Consider the following 13,353-nt stretch of genomic DNA (forward strand, 5'->3'; position numbering starts at 1 on the left):
CCAGTACTTTCACACTGTTTGCTGTTATTCCTGTTAAACGATGGAAAAACTGTTGCATCTTTATTGTATTTTACGCTTCTGGCGTTGACTTCTAAGGCTCTAACTATTCAATCAGGTGGTGCAACGCCCTAGAGTGAAGCCTAGGTTGCTCGAAATGTAGAAATGACCATAACCTTCACACTGGTTGCAATTATTCATTCTATACGATGGAAAAACTGTTGTACTTATATTGTATTTTATTCTTATGGCGTTGAATTCTAAGTCCCTAGCTATTCGATATGGTGGAGCAACGCCCTAGAGTGAATCCTGGGTTACCCGGAACGTAGAAGTGACCAGTACTTTCATACTGTTTGCAGTTATTCCTGTCATACGATGGAAAAACTTTTGCATCTTTATTGTATTTTATGCTTCTGGCGTTGACTTCTAAGGCCCTAGCTATTCGATTTGGTGGAGCAACGCCCTAGAGTGGAGCCTAGGATGCACGGAACGTAGAAATGACCACTACTATCACACTGGTTGCATATTATTCCTGCTATACGATGGAAAGCTGTTGTATATTTATTGCATTTTATGCTTCGGGCATTGACTTCTAAGTCCCTAACTATTCAATCTGTAGGAGCAACGCCCTAGGGTGAAGCCTAGGTTGCCCGGAACATAGAAATCACCATAACTTTCACACTGGTTGCAATTATTCGTTTTATACGATGGAAAAGCTGTTGTATTTATATCGTATTTTATGCTTCTGGTGTTGACTTCTTAGGCCCTAACTATTCGATCTGCTGGAACAACGCCGCAGAGTGAAGCCTAGGTTGCCCGGAACGTGGAAATGACCATAACTTTCACACTGGTTGCTAATATTCGTTTTACACGATGGAAAAACTGTTATATTTATATTGTATTTTATTCTTATGGTGTTGAATTCTAAGTCCCTAGCTATTTGATCTGGTGGAGCAACGCCCTAGAGTGAAACCTAGGTTAGCCGGAACGTAGAAATGACCAGTACTTTCACACTGTTTGCTGTTATTCCTGTTATACGATGGAAAAACTGTTGCATCTTTATTGTATTTTATGCTTCTGGCGTTGACTTCTAAGGCTCTAACTATTCGATCAGGTGGTGCAACGCCCTAGAGTGAAGCCTAGGTTGCTCGAAATGTAGAAATGACCATAACTTTCACACTGGTTGCAATTATTCATTCTAAACGATGGAAAAACTGTTGTACTTATATTGTATTTTATTCTTATGGCGTTGACTTCTAAGGCCCTAGCTATTCGATTTGGTGGAGCAACGCTCTAGAGTGGAGCCTAGGTTGCCCGGTACGTAGAAATGACCATTACTTTCACACTGTTTGCAAATATACATTATATACGATGGAAAATCTGTTGTATTTATATTGTATTTTATGTTTCTGGCGTTGACTACTTAGGCCCCAACTATTTAACCTGGTGGAGCACCGCCCTAGAGTGAAGCCTAGGTTGCCCGGAACGTAGAACATACCATTACCTTCACACTGGTTGCAATTATTCCTGTTATACGATGGAAACACTGTTGCATCTTTATTGTATTTTATGCGTCTGGCGTTGACTTCTTAGGCCCTAACTATTCCATCTGGTGGAGCAACGCCCTAGAGTGAAGCCTAGGTTGCCCGGAACGTAGAAATGACCATAACTTTTACACTGGTAGTAATTATTCGTTTTATACAATGGAAAAACTGTTCTATTTATTTTGCACTTTATGCTTCGGGCGTTGACTTCTAAGGCCCTAACTGATTGATCTGGAGGAGCAACGCCCTAGTGTGAAGCCTAGGTTGCCCGGAACGTAGAAAAGAACATAACTTTTACACTGGTAGCAATTATTCGTTTTATACAATGGAAAAACCGTTCCATTTATTTTGTATTTGATGCTTCGGGCGTTGACTTCTAAGGCCCTAACTGTTTGATCTGGTGGAGCAACGCCCTAGATTGAAGCCTAGGTTGCCCGGAACGTAGAAGTGACCATAACTTTCACACTGGTTGCTATTATTCGTTTTATACGATGGAAAAACTTTTGCATCTTTATTGTATTTTATGCTTCTGGCGTTGACTTCTAAGGCCCTAGCTATTCGATTTGGTGGAGCAACGCCCTAGAGTGGAGCCTAGGTTGCCCGGAACGTAGAAATGACCATTACTTTCACACTGGTAGCAATTATTCGTTTTATACGATGGAAAAACTGTTCTATTTATTTTATATTTTACGCTTCGGGCGTTGACTTCTAAGGCCCTAACTATTCGATCTGGTGGAGCAACGCCCTAGATTGAAGCCTAGGTTGCCCGGAACGTAGAAGTGACCATAACTTTCACACTGGTTGCTATTATTCGTTTTATACGATGGAAAAACTTTTGCATCTTTATTGTATTTTACGCTTCGGGCGTTGACTTCTAAGGCCCAAACTATTCGATCTGGTGGAGCAACGCCCTAGAGTGAAGCCTAGGTTGCTCGAAATGCAGAAATGACCATAACTTTCACACTGGTTGCAATTATACATTTTATACGATGGAAAAACTGTTGTACTTATATTGTATTTTATTCTTATGGCGTTGAATTCTAAGTCCCTAGCTATTCGATCTAGTGGAGCAACGCCCTAGAGTGAAACCTAGGTTAACCGGAACGTAGAAATGACCAGTACTTTCATACTGTTTGCAGTTATTCCTGTTATACGATGGAAAAACTTTTGCGTCTTTATTGTATTTTATGCTTCTGGCGTTGACTCCTAAGGCCCTAGCTATTCGATTTGGTGGAGCAACACCCTAGAGTGGAGCCTAGGTTGCCCGGTACGTAGAAATGACCATTACTTTCACACTGTTTGCAAATATACATTATATACGATGGAAAGTCTGTTGTATTTATGTTGTATTTTATGCTTCTGGCGCTGACTTCTTAGGCCTTAACTATTTCATCTGGTGGAGCACCGCCCTAGAGTGGAGCCTAGGTTGCCCGGAACGTAGAAATAACCAGTACTTTCACACTGTTTGCAGTTATTCCTGTTATACGATGGAAAAACTGTTGCATCTTTATTGTATTTTATGCTTCTGGCGTTGACTTCTAAGGCCCTAACTATTCGATCAGGTGGTGCAACGCCCTAGAGTGAAGCCTACGTTGCTCGGAATGTAGAAATGACCATAACTTTCACATTGGTTGCAATTATTAATTCTATACGATGGAAAGACTGTTGCATCTTTATTGTATTTTATGCTTCTGGCGTTGACTTCTAAGGCCCTAGCTATTCGACTTGGTGGAGCAACGCCCTAGAGTGGAGCCTAGGTTGCCCGGTACGTAGAAATGACCATTATTTTCACACTGTTTATAAATATACATTATATACAATGGAAAATCTGTTGTATTTATGTTGTATTTTATGCTTCTGGCGTTGAGTTCTTAGGCCCTAACTGTTTGATATGGTGGAGCAACGCCGTACAGCGAAGCCTAGGTTGCCCGGAACGTAGAAATGACCATAACTTTTACACTGGTAGTAATTATTCGTTTTATACAATGGAAAAACTGTTCTATTTATTTTGCACTTTATGCTTCGGGCGTTGACTTCTAAGGCCCTAACTGATTGATCTGGAGGAGCAACGCCCTAGTGTGAAGCCTAGGTTGCCCGGAACGTAGAAAAGAACATAACTTTTACACTGGTAGCAATTATTCGTTTTATACAATGGAAAAACCGTTCCATTTATTTTGTACTTGATGCTTCGGGCGTTGACTTCTAAGGCCCTAACTGTTTGATCTGGTGGAGCTACGCCCTAGATTGAAGCCTAGGTTGCCCGGAACGTAGAAGTGACCATAACTTTCACACTGGTTGCTATTATTCGTTTTATACGATGGAAAAACTTTTGCATCTTTATTGTATTTTATGCTTCTGGCGTTGACTTCTAAGGCCCTAGCTATTCGATTTGGTGGAGCAACGCCCTAGAGTGGAGCCTAGGTTGCCCGGAACGTAGAAATGACCATTACTTTCACACTGGTAGCAATTATTCGTTTTATACGTTGGAAAAACTGTTCTATTTATTTTATATTTTACGCTTCGGGCGTTGACTTCTAAGGCCCTAACTATTCGATCTGGTGGAGCAACGCCCTAGATTGAAGCCTAGGTTGCCCGGAACGTAGAAGTGACCATAACTTTCACACTGGTTGCTATTATTCGTTTTATACGATGGAAAAACTTTTGCATCTTTATTGTATTTTACGCTTCGGGCGTTGACTTCTAAGGCCCAAACTATTCGATCTGGTGGAGCAACGCCCTAGAGTGAAGCCTAGGTTGCTCGAAATGCAGAAATGACCATAACTTTCACACTGGTTGCAATTATACACTTTATACGATGGAAAAACTGTTGTACTTATATTGTATTTTATTCTTATGGCGTTGAATTCTAAGTCCCTAGCTATTCGATCTAGTGGAGCAACGCCCTAGAGTGAAACCTAGGTTAACCGGAACGTAGAAATGACCAGTACTTTCATACTGTTTGCAGTTATTCCTGTTATACGATGGAAAAACTTTTGCGTCTTTATTGTATTTTATGCTTCTGGCGTTGACTCCTAAGGCCCTAGCTATTCGATTTGGTGGAGCAACACCCTAGAGTGGAGCCTAGGTTGCCCGGTACGTAGAAATGACCATTACTTTCACACTGTTTGCAAATATACATTATATACGATGGAAAGTCTGTTGTATTTATGTTGTATTTTATGCTTCTGGCGCTGACTTCTTAGGCCTTAACTATTTCATCTGGTGGAGCACCGCCCTAGAGTGGAGCCTAGGTTGCCCGGAACGTAGAAATAACCAGTACTTTCACACTGTTTGCAGTTATTCCTGTTATACGATGGAAAAACTGTTGCATCTTTATTGTATTTTATGCTTCTGGCGTTGACTTCTAAGGCCCTAACTATTCGATCAGGTGGTGCAACGCCCTAGAGTGAAGCCTACGTTGCTCGAAATGTAGAAATGACCATAACTTTCACATTGGTTGCAATTATTAATTCTATACGATGGAAAGACTGTTGCATCTTTATTGTATTTTATGCTTCTGGCGTTGACTTCTAAGGCCCTAGCTATTCGACTTGGTGGAGCAACGCCCTAGAGTGGAGCCTAGGTTGCCCGGTACGTAGAAATGACCATTATTTTCACACTGTTTATAAATATACATTATATACGATGGAAAATCTGTTGTATTTATGTTGTATTTTATGCTTCTGGCGTTGAGTTCTTAGGCCCTAACTGTTTGATATGGTGGAGCAACGCCGTACAGCGAAGCCTAGGTTGCCCGGAACGTAGATATGACCATAACCTTAACACAGGTTGCAATTATTCGTTTTATACGGTGTAAAGGCTGTTGTGTTTATTTTGTATTTTATTCTTCTGGTGTTGACTTCTTAGGCCCTAACTATTCCATCTGGTGGAAGAACGCCCTAGGGAGAAGCGTAGGTTGCCCGGAAAGTAGAAATGACCATAACTTTCACACTGGTAGCAATTATTCGTTTTATACGATGGAAAAACTGTTGTATTTATATTGTATTTTATGCTTCTGGCGTTCACTTCTTAGGCCCTAACTATTCGATCTGGTGGAACAACACCCTATGGTGAAGCCTAGGTTGCGGAACGTAGAAATGACCATAAATTTTACACTGCTAGCATTTATTCGTTTTATACAATGGAAAAACTGTTCTATTTATTTTGCATTTTATGCTTCGGGCGTTGACTTCTAAGGCGCTAACTGGTTGATCTGGAGGAGCAACGCCCTAGAGTGAAGCCCAGATTGCCCAGAACGTCGAAATGACCATAACTTTCACACTGGTTGCTAATATTCGTTTTATACGGTGGAAAAACTGTTATATTTATATTGTATTTTATTCATTATGGCGTTGAATTCTAAGTCCCTAGCTATTTGATCTGGTGGAGCAACGCCCTAGAGTGAAACCTAGGTTACCCGGAACGTAGAAATGACCAGTACTTTCACACTGTTTGCAGTTATTCCTGTTATACGATGGAAAAACTGTTGCATCTTTATTGTATTTTATGCTTCTGGCTTTGACTTCTAAGGCCCTAACTATTCGATCCGGTGGTGCAACGCCCTAGAGTGAAGCCTATGTTGCTCGAAATGTAGAAATGACCATAACTTTCACACTGGTTGGAATTATTCATTCTATACGATGGAAAAACTGTTGTACTTATATTGTATTTCATTCTTATGGCGTTGAATTCTAAGTCCCTAGCTATTCGATATGGTGGAGCAACGCCCTAGAGTGAACACTAGGTTGCCCGGAACGTAGAAGTGACCATAACTTCCACACTGGTTGCAATTATTCATTTAATATGATGGAAAAGCTGTTGTATTTATATCGTATTTTATGCTTCGGGCGTTGACTTCTTAGGCCCTAACATTTCGATCTGGTGGAGCAACGCCCTACAGTGAAGCCTAGGTTGCCGGAACGTAGATATGACCATAACCTTCACACAGGTTCCAATTACTCGTTTTATACGGTGTAAAGGCCTTTGTGTTTATTTTGTATTTTATTCTTCTGGTGTTGACTTCTTAGGCCCTAACTATTCGATCTGGTGGAACAACGCCGTGGAGTGAAGCCTAGGTTGCCCGGAATGTTGAAATGACCGTAACTATCACACTGGTTGCTAATATTCGTTTTTTACGATGGAAAAACTGTTATATTTATATTGTATTTTATTCTTATGGCGTTGAATTCTATGTCCCTAGCTATTTGATCTGGTGGAGCAACGCCCTAGAGTGAAACCTAGATTACCCGGAACGTAGAAATGACCAGTACTTTCACACTGTTTGCTGTTATTCCTGTTAAACGATGGAAAAACTGTTGCATCTTTATTGTATTTTACGCTTCTGGCGTTGACTTCTAAGGCTCTAACTATTCAATCAGGTGGTGCAACGCCCTAGAGTGAAGCCTAGGTTGCTCGAAATGTAGAAATGACCATAACCTTCACACTGGTTGCAATTATTCATTCTATACGATGGAAAAACTGTTGTACTTATATTGTATTTTATTCTTATGGCGTTGAATTGTAAGTCCCTAGCTATTCGATATGGTGGAGCAACGCCCTAGAGTGAACCCTAGGTTACCCGGAACGTAGAAGTGACCAGTACTTTCATACTGTTTGCAGTTATTCCTGTCATACGATGGAAAAACTTTTGCATCTTTATTGTATTTTATGCTTCTGGCGTTGACTTCTAAGGCCCTAGCTATTCGATTTGGTGGAGCAACGCCCTAGAGTGGAGCCTAGGTTGCCCGGTACGTAGAAATGACCATTACTTTCACACTGTTTGCAAATATACATTATATACGATGGAAAATCTGTTGTATTTATATTGTATTTTATGTTTCTGGCGTTGACTACTTAGGCCCCAACTATTTAACCTGGTGGAGCACCGCCCTAGAGTGAAGCCTAGGTTGCCCGGAACGTAGAACATACCATTACCTTCACACTGGTTGCAATTATTCCTGTTATACGATGGAAACACTGTTGCATCTTTATTGTATTTTATGCGTCTGGCGTTGACTTCTTAGGCCCTAACTATTCCATCTGGTGGAGCAACGCCCTAGAGTGAAGCCTAGGTTGCCCGGAACGTAGAAATGACCATAACTTTTACACTGGTAGTAATTATTCGTTTTATACAATGGAAAAACTGTTCTATTTATTTTGCACTTTATGCTTCGGGCGTTGACTTCTAAGGCCCTAACTGATTGATCTGGAGGAGCAACGCCCTAGTGTGAAGCCTAGGTTGCCCGGAACGTAGAAAAGAACATAACTTTTACACTGGTAGCAATTATTCGTTTTATACAATGGAAAAACCGTTCCATTTATTTTGTATTTGATGCTTCGGGCGTTGACTTCTAAGGCCCTAACTGTTTGATCTGGTGGAGCAACGCCCTAGATTGAAGCCTAGGTTGCCCGGAACGTAGAAGTGACCATAACCTTCACACTGGTTGCTATTATTCGTTTTATACGATGGAAAAACTTTTGCATCTTTATTGTATTTTACGCTTCGGGCGTTGACTTCTAAGGCCCAAACTATTCGATCTGGTGGAGCAACGCCCTAGAGTGGAGCCTAGGTTGCCCGGAACGTAGAAATGACCATTACTTTCACACTGGTAGCAATTATTCGTTTTATACGTTGGAAAAACTGTTCTATTTATTTTATATTTTACGCTTCGGGCGTTGACTTCTAAGGCCCTAACTATTCGATCTGGTGGAGCAACGCCCTAGATTGAAGCCTAGGTTGCCCGGAACGTAGAAGTGACCATAACTTTCACACTGGTTGCTATTATTCGTTTTATACGATGGAAAAACTTTTGCATCTTTATTGTATTTTACGCTTCGGGCGTTGACTTCTAAGGCCCAAACTATTCGATCTGGTGGAGCAACGCCCTAGAGTGAAGCCTAGGTTGCTCGAAATGCAGAAATGACCATAACTTTCACACTGGTTGCAATTATACACTTTATACGATGGAAAAACTGTTGTACTTATATTGTATTTTATTCTTATGGCGTTGAATTCTAAGTCCCTAGCTATTCGATCTAGTGGAGCAACGCCCTAGAGTGAAACCTAGGTTAACCGGAACGTAGAAATGACCAGTACTTTCATACTGTTTGCAGTTATTCCTGTTATACGATGGAAAAACTTTTGCGTCTTTATTGTATTTTATGCTTCTGGCGTTGACTCCTAAGGCCCTAGCTATTCGATTTGGTGGAGCAACACCCTAGAGTGGAGCCTAGGTTGCCCGGTACGTAGAAATGACCATTACTTTCACACTGTTTGCAAATATACATTATATACGATGGAAAGTCTGTTGTATTTATGTTGTATTTTATGCTTCTGGCGCTGACTTCTTAGGCCTTAACTATTTCATCTGGTGGAGCACCGCCCTAGAGTGGAGCCTAGGTTGCCCGGAACGTAGAAATAACTAGTACTTTCACACTGTTTGCAGTTATTCCTGTTATACGATGGAAAAACTGTTGCATCTTTATTGTATTTTATGCTTCTGGCGTTGACTTCTAAGGCCCTAACTATTCGATCAGGTGGTGCAACGCCCTAGAGTGAAGCCTACGTTGCTCGAAATGTAGAAATGACCATAACTTTCACATTGGTTGCAATTATTAATTCTATACGATGGAAAGACTGTTGCATCTTTATTGTATTTTATGCTTCTGGCGTTGACTTCTAAGGCCCTAGCTATTCGACTTGGTGGAGCAACGCCCTAGAGTGGAGCCTAGGTTGCCCGGTACGTAGAAATGACCATTATTTTCACACTGTTTATAAATATACATTATATACGATGGAAAATCTGTTGTATTTATGTTGTATTTTATGCTTCTGGCGTTGAGTTCTTAGGCCCTAACTGTTTGATATGGTGGAGCAACGCCGTACAGCGAAGCCTAGGTTGCCCGGAACGTAGATATGACCATAACCTTAACACAGGTTGCAATTATTCGTTTTATACGGTGTAAAGGCTGTTGTGTTTATTTTGTATTTTATTCTTCTGGTGTTGACTTCTTAGGCCCTAACTATTCCATCTGGTGGAAGAACGCCCTAGGGAGAAGCGTAGGTTGCCCGGAAAGTAGAAATGACCATAACTTTCACACTGGTAGCAATTATTCGTTTTATACGATGGAAAAACTGTTGTATTTATATTGTATTTTATGCTTCTGGCGTTCACTTCTTAGGCCCTAACTATTCGATCTGGTGGAACAACACCCTATGGTGAAGCCTAGGTTGCGGAACGTAGAAATGACCATAAATTTTACACTGCTAGCATTTATTCGTTTTATACAATGGAAAAACTGTTCTATTTATTTTGCATTTTATGCTTCGGGCGTTGACTTCTAAGGCGCTAACTGGTTGATCTGGAGGAGCAACGCCCTAGAGTGAAGCCCAGATTGCCCAGAACGTCGAAATGACCATAACTTTCACACTGGTTGCTAATATTCGTTTTATACGGTGGAAAAACTGTTATATTTATATTGTATTTTATTCATTATGGCGTTGAATTCTAAGTCCCTAGCTATTTGATCTGGTGGAGCAACGCCCTAGAGTGAAACCTAGGTTACCCGGAACGTAGAAATGACCAGTACTTTCACACTGTTTGCAGTTATTCCTGTTATACGATGGAAAAACTGTTGCATCTTTATTGTATTTTATGCTTCTGGCTTTGACTTCTAAGGCCCTAACTATTCGATCCGGTGGTGCAACGCCCTAGAGTGAAGCCTATGTTGCTCGAAATGTAGAAATGACCATAACTTTCACACTGGTTGGAATTATTCATTCTATACGATGGAAAAACTGTTGTACTTATATTGTATTTCATTCTTATGGCGTTGAATTCTAAGTCCCTAGCTATTCGATATGGTGGAGCAACGCCCTAGAGTGAACACTAGGTTGCCCGGAACGTAGAAGTGACCATAACTTCCACACTGGTTGCAATTATTCATTTAATATGATGGAAAAGCTGTTGTATTTATATCGTATTTTATGCTTCGGGCGTTGACTTCTTAGGCCCTAACATTTCGATCTGGTGGAGCAACGCCCTACAGTGAAGCCTAGGTTGCCGGAACGTAGATATGACCATAACCTTCACACAGGTTCCAATTACTCGTTTTATACGGTGTAAAGGCCTTTGTGTTTATTTTGTATTTTATTCTTCTGGTGTTGACTTCTTAGGCCCTAACTATTCGATCTGGTGGAACAACGCCGTGGAGTGAAGCCTAGGTTGCCCGGAATGTTGAAATGACCGTAACTATCACACTGGTTGCTAATATTCGTTTTTTACGATGGAAAAACTGTTATATTTATATTGTATTTTATTCTTATGGCGTTGAATTCTATGTCCCTAGCTATTTGATCTGGTGGAGCAACGCCCTAGAGTGAAACCTAGATTACCCGGAACGTAGAAATGACCAGTACTTTCACACTGTTTGCTGTTATTCCTGTTAAACGATGGAAAAACTGTTGCATCTTTATTGTATTTTACGCTTCTGGCGTTGACTTCTAAGGCTCTAACTATTCAATCAGGTGGTGCAACGCCCTAGAGTGAAGCCTAGGTTGCTCGAAATGTAGAAATGACCATAACCTTCACACTGGTTGCAATTATTCATTCTATACGATGGAAAAACTGTTGTACTTATATTGTATTTTATTCTTATGGCGTTGAATTGTAAGTCCCTAGCTATTCGATATGGTGGAGCAACGCCCTAGAGTGAACCCTAGGTTACCCGGAACGTAGAAGTGACCAGTACTTTCATACTGTTTGCAGTTATTCCTGTCATACGATGGAAAAACTTTTGCATCTTTATTGTATTTTATGCTTCTGGCGTTGACTTCTAAGGCCCTAGCTATTCGATTTGGTGGAGCAACGCCCTAGAGTGGAGCCTAGGTTGCCCGGTACGTAGAAATGACCATTACTTTCACACTGTTTGCAAATATACATTATATACGATGGAAAATCTGTTGTATTTATATTGTATTTTATGTTTCTGGCGTTGACTACTTAGGCCCCAACTATTTAACCTGGTGGAGCACCGCCCTAGAGTGAAGCCTAGGTTGCCCGGAACGTAGAACATACCATTACCTTCACACTGGTTGCAATTATTCCTGTTATACGATGGAAACACTGTTGCATCTTTATTGTATTTTATGCGTCTGGCGTTGACTTCTTAGGCCCTAACTATTCCATCTGGTGGAGCAACGCCCTAGAGTGAAGCCTAGGTTGCCCGGAACGTAGAAATGACCATAACTTTTACACTGGTAGTAATTATTCGTTTTATACAATGGAAAAACTGTTCTATTTATTTTGCACTTTATGCTTCGGGCGTTGACTTCTAAGGCCCTAACTGATTGATCTGGAGGAGCAACGCCCTAGTGTGAAGCCTAGGTTGCCCGGAACGTAGAAAAGAACATAACTTTTACACTGGTAGCAATTATTCGTTTTATACAATGGAAAAACCGTTCCATTTATTTTGTATTTGATGCTTCGGGCGTTGACTTCTAAGGCCCTAACTGTTTGATCTGGTGGAGCAACGCCCTAGATTGAAGCCTAGGTTGCCCGGAACGTAGAAGTGACCATAACCTTCACACTGGTTGCTATTATTCGTTTTATACGATGGAAAAACTTTTGCATCTTTATTGTATTTTACGCTTCGGGCGTTGACTTCTAAGGCCCAAACTATTCGATCTGGTGGAGCAACGCCCTAGAGTGAAGCCTAGGTTGCTCGAAATGCAGAAATGACCATAACTTTCACACTGGTTGCAATTATACATTTTATACGATGGAAAAACTGTTGTACTTATATTGTATTTTATTCTTATGGCGTTGAATTCTAAGTCCCTAGCTATTCGAACTAGTGGAGCAACGCCCTAGAGTGAACCCTAGGTTAACCGGAACGTAGAAATGACCAGTACTTTCATACTGTTTGCAGTTATTCCTGTTATACGATGAAAAAACTTTTGCGTCTTTATTGTATTTTATGCTTCTGGCGTTGACTCCTAAGGCCCTAGCTATTCGATTTGGTGGAGCAACACCCTAGAGTGGAGCCTAGGTTGCCCGGTACGTAGAAATGACCATTACTTTCACACTGTTTGCAAATATACATTATATACGATGGAAAGTCTGTTGTATTTATGTTGTATTTTATGCTTCTGGCGCTGACTTCTTAGGCCTTAACTATTTCATCTGGTGGAGCACCGCCCTAGAGTGGAGCCTAGGTTGCCCGGAACGTAGAAATGACCATAACTTTTACACTGCTAGCATTTATTCGTTTTATACAATGGAAAAACTGTTCTATTTATTTTGCATTTTATGCTTCGGGCGTTGACTTCTAAGGCCCTAACTGATTGATCTGGAGGAGCAACGCCATAGAGTGAAGCCCAGATTGCCCGGAACGTTGAAATGACCATAACTTTCACACTGTTTGCTGTTATTCCTGTTATACGATGGAAAAACTGTTGCATCTTTATTGTATTTTACGCTTCTGCCGTTGACTTCTAAGGCTCTAACTATTCAATCAGGTGGTGCAACGCCCTAGAGCGTAGCCCAGGTTGCCCGGAACGTAGAAATGACCATAACTTTCACACTGGTTGCAATTATTCATTCTGTACGATGGAAAAACTGTTGTGCTTATATTGTATTTTATTCTTATGGCGTTGAATTCTAAGTCCCTAGCTATTCGATATGGTGGAGCAACGCCCTAGAGTGAATCCTAGGTTACCCGGAACGTAGAAGTGACCATACTTTCATACTGTTTGCAGTTATTCCTGTCATACGATGGAAAAACTTTTGCATCTTTATTGTATTTTATGCTT

The sequence above is a fragment of the Calliopsis andreniformis genome, unplaced genomic scaffold (assembly GCF_051401765.1).
Source record: "Calliopsis andreniformis isolate RMS-2024a unplaced genomic scaffold, iyCalAndr_principal scaffold0004, whole genome shotgun sequence".
Taxonomy (NCBI): domain Eukaryota; kingdom Metazoa; phylum Arthropoda; class Insecta; order Hymenoptera; family Andrenidae; genus Calliopsis; species Calliopsis andreniformis.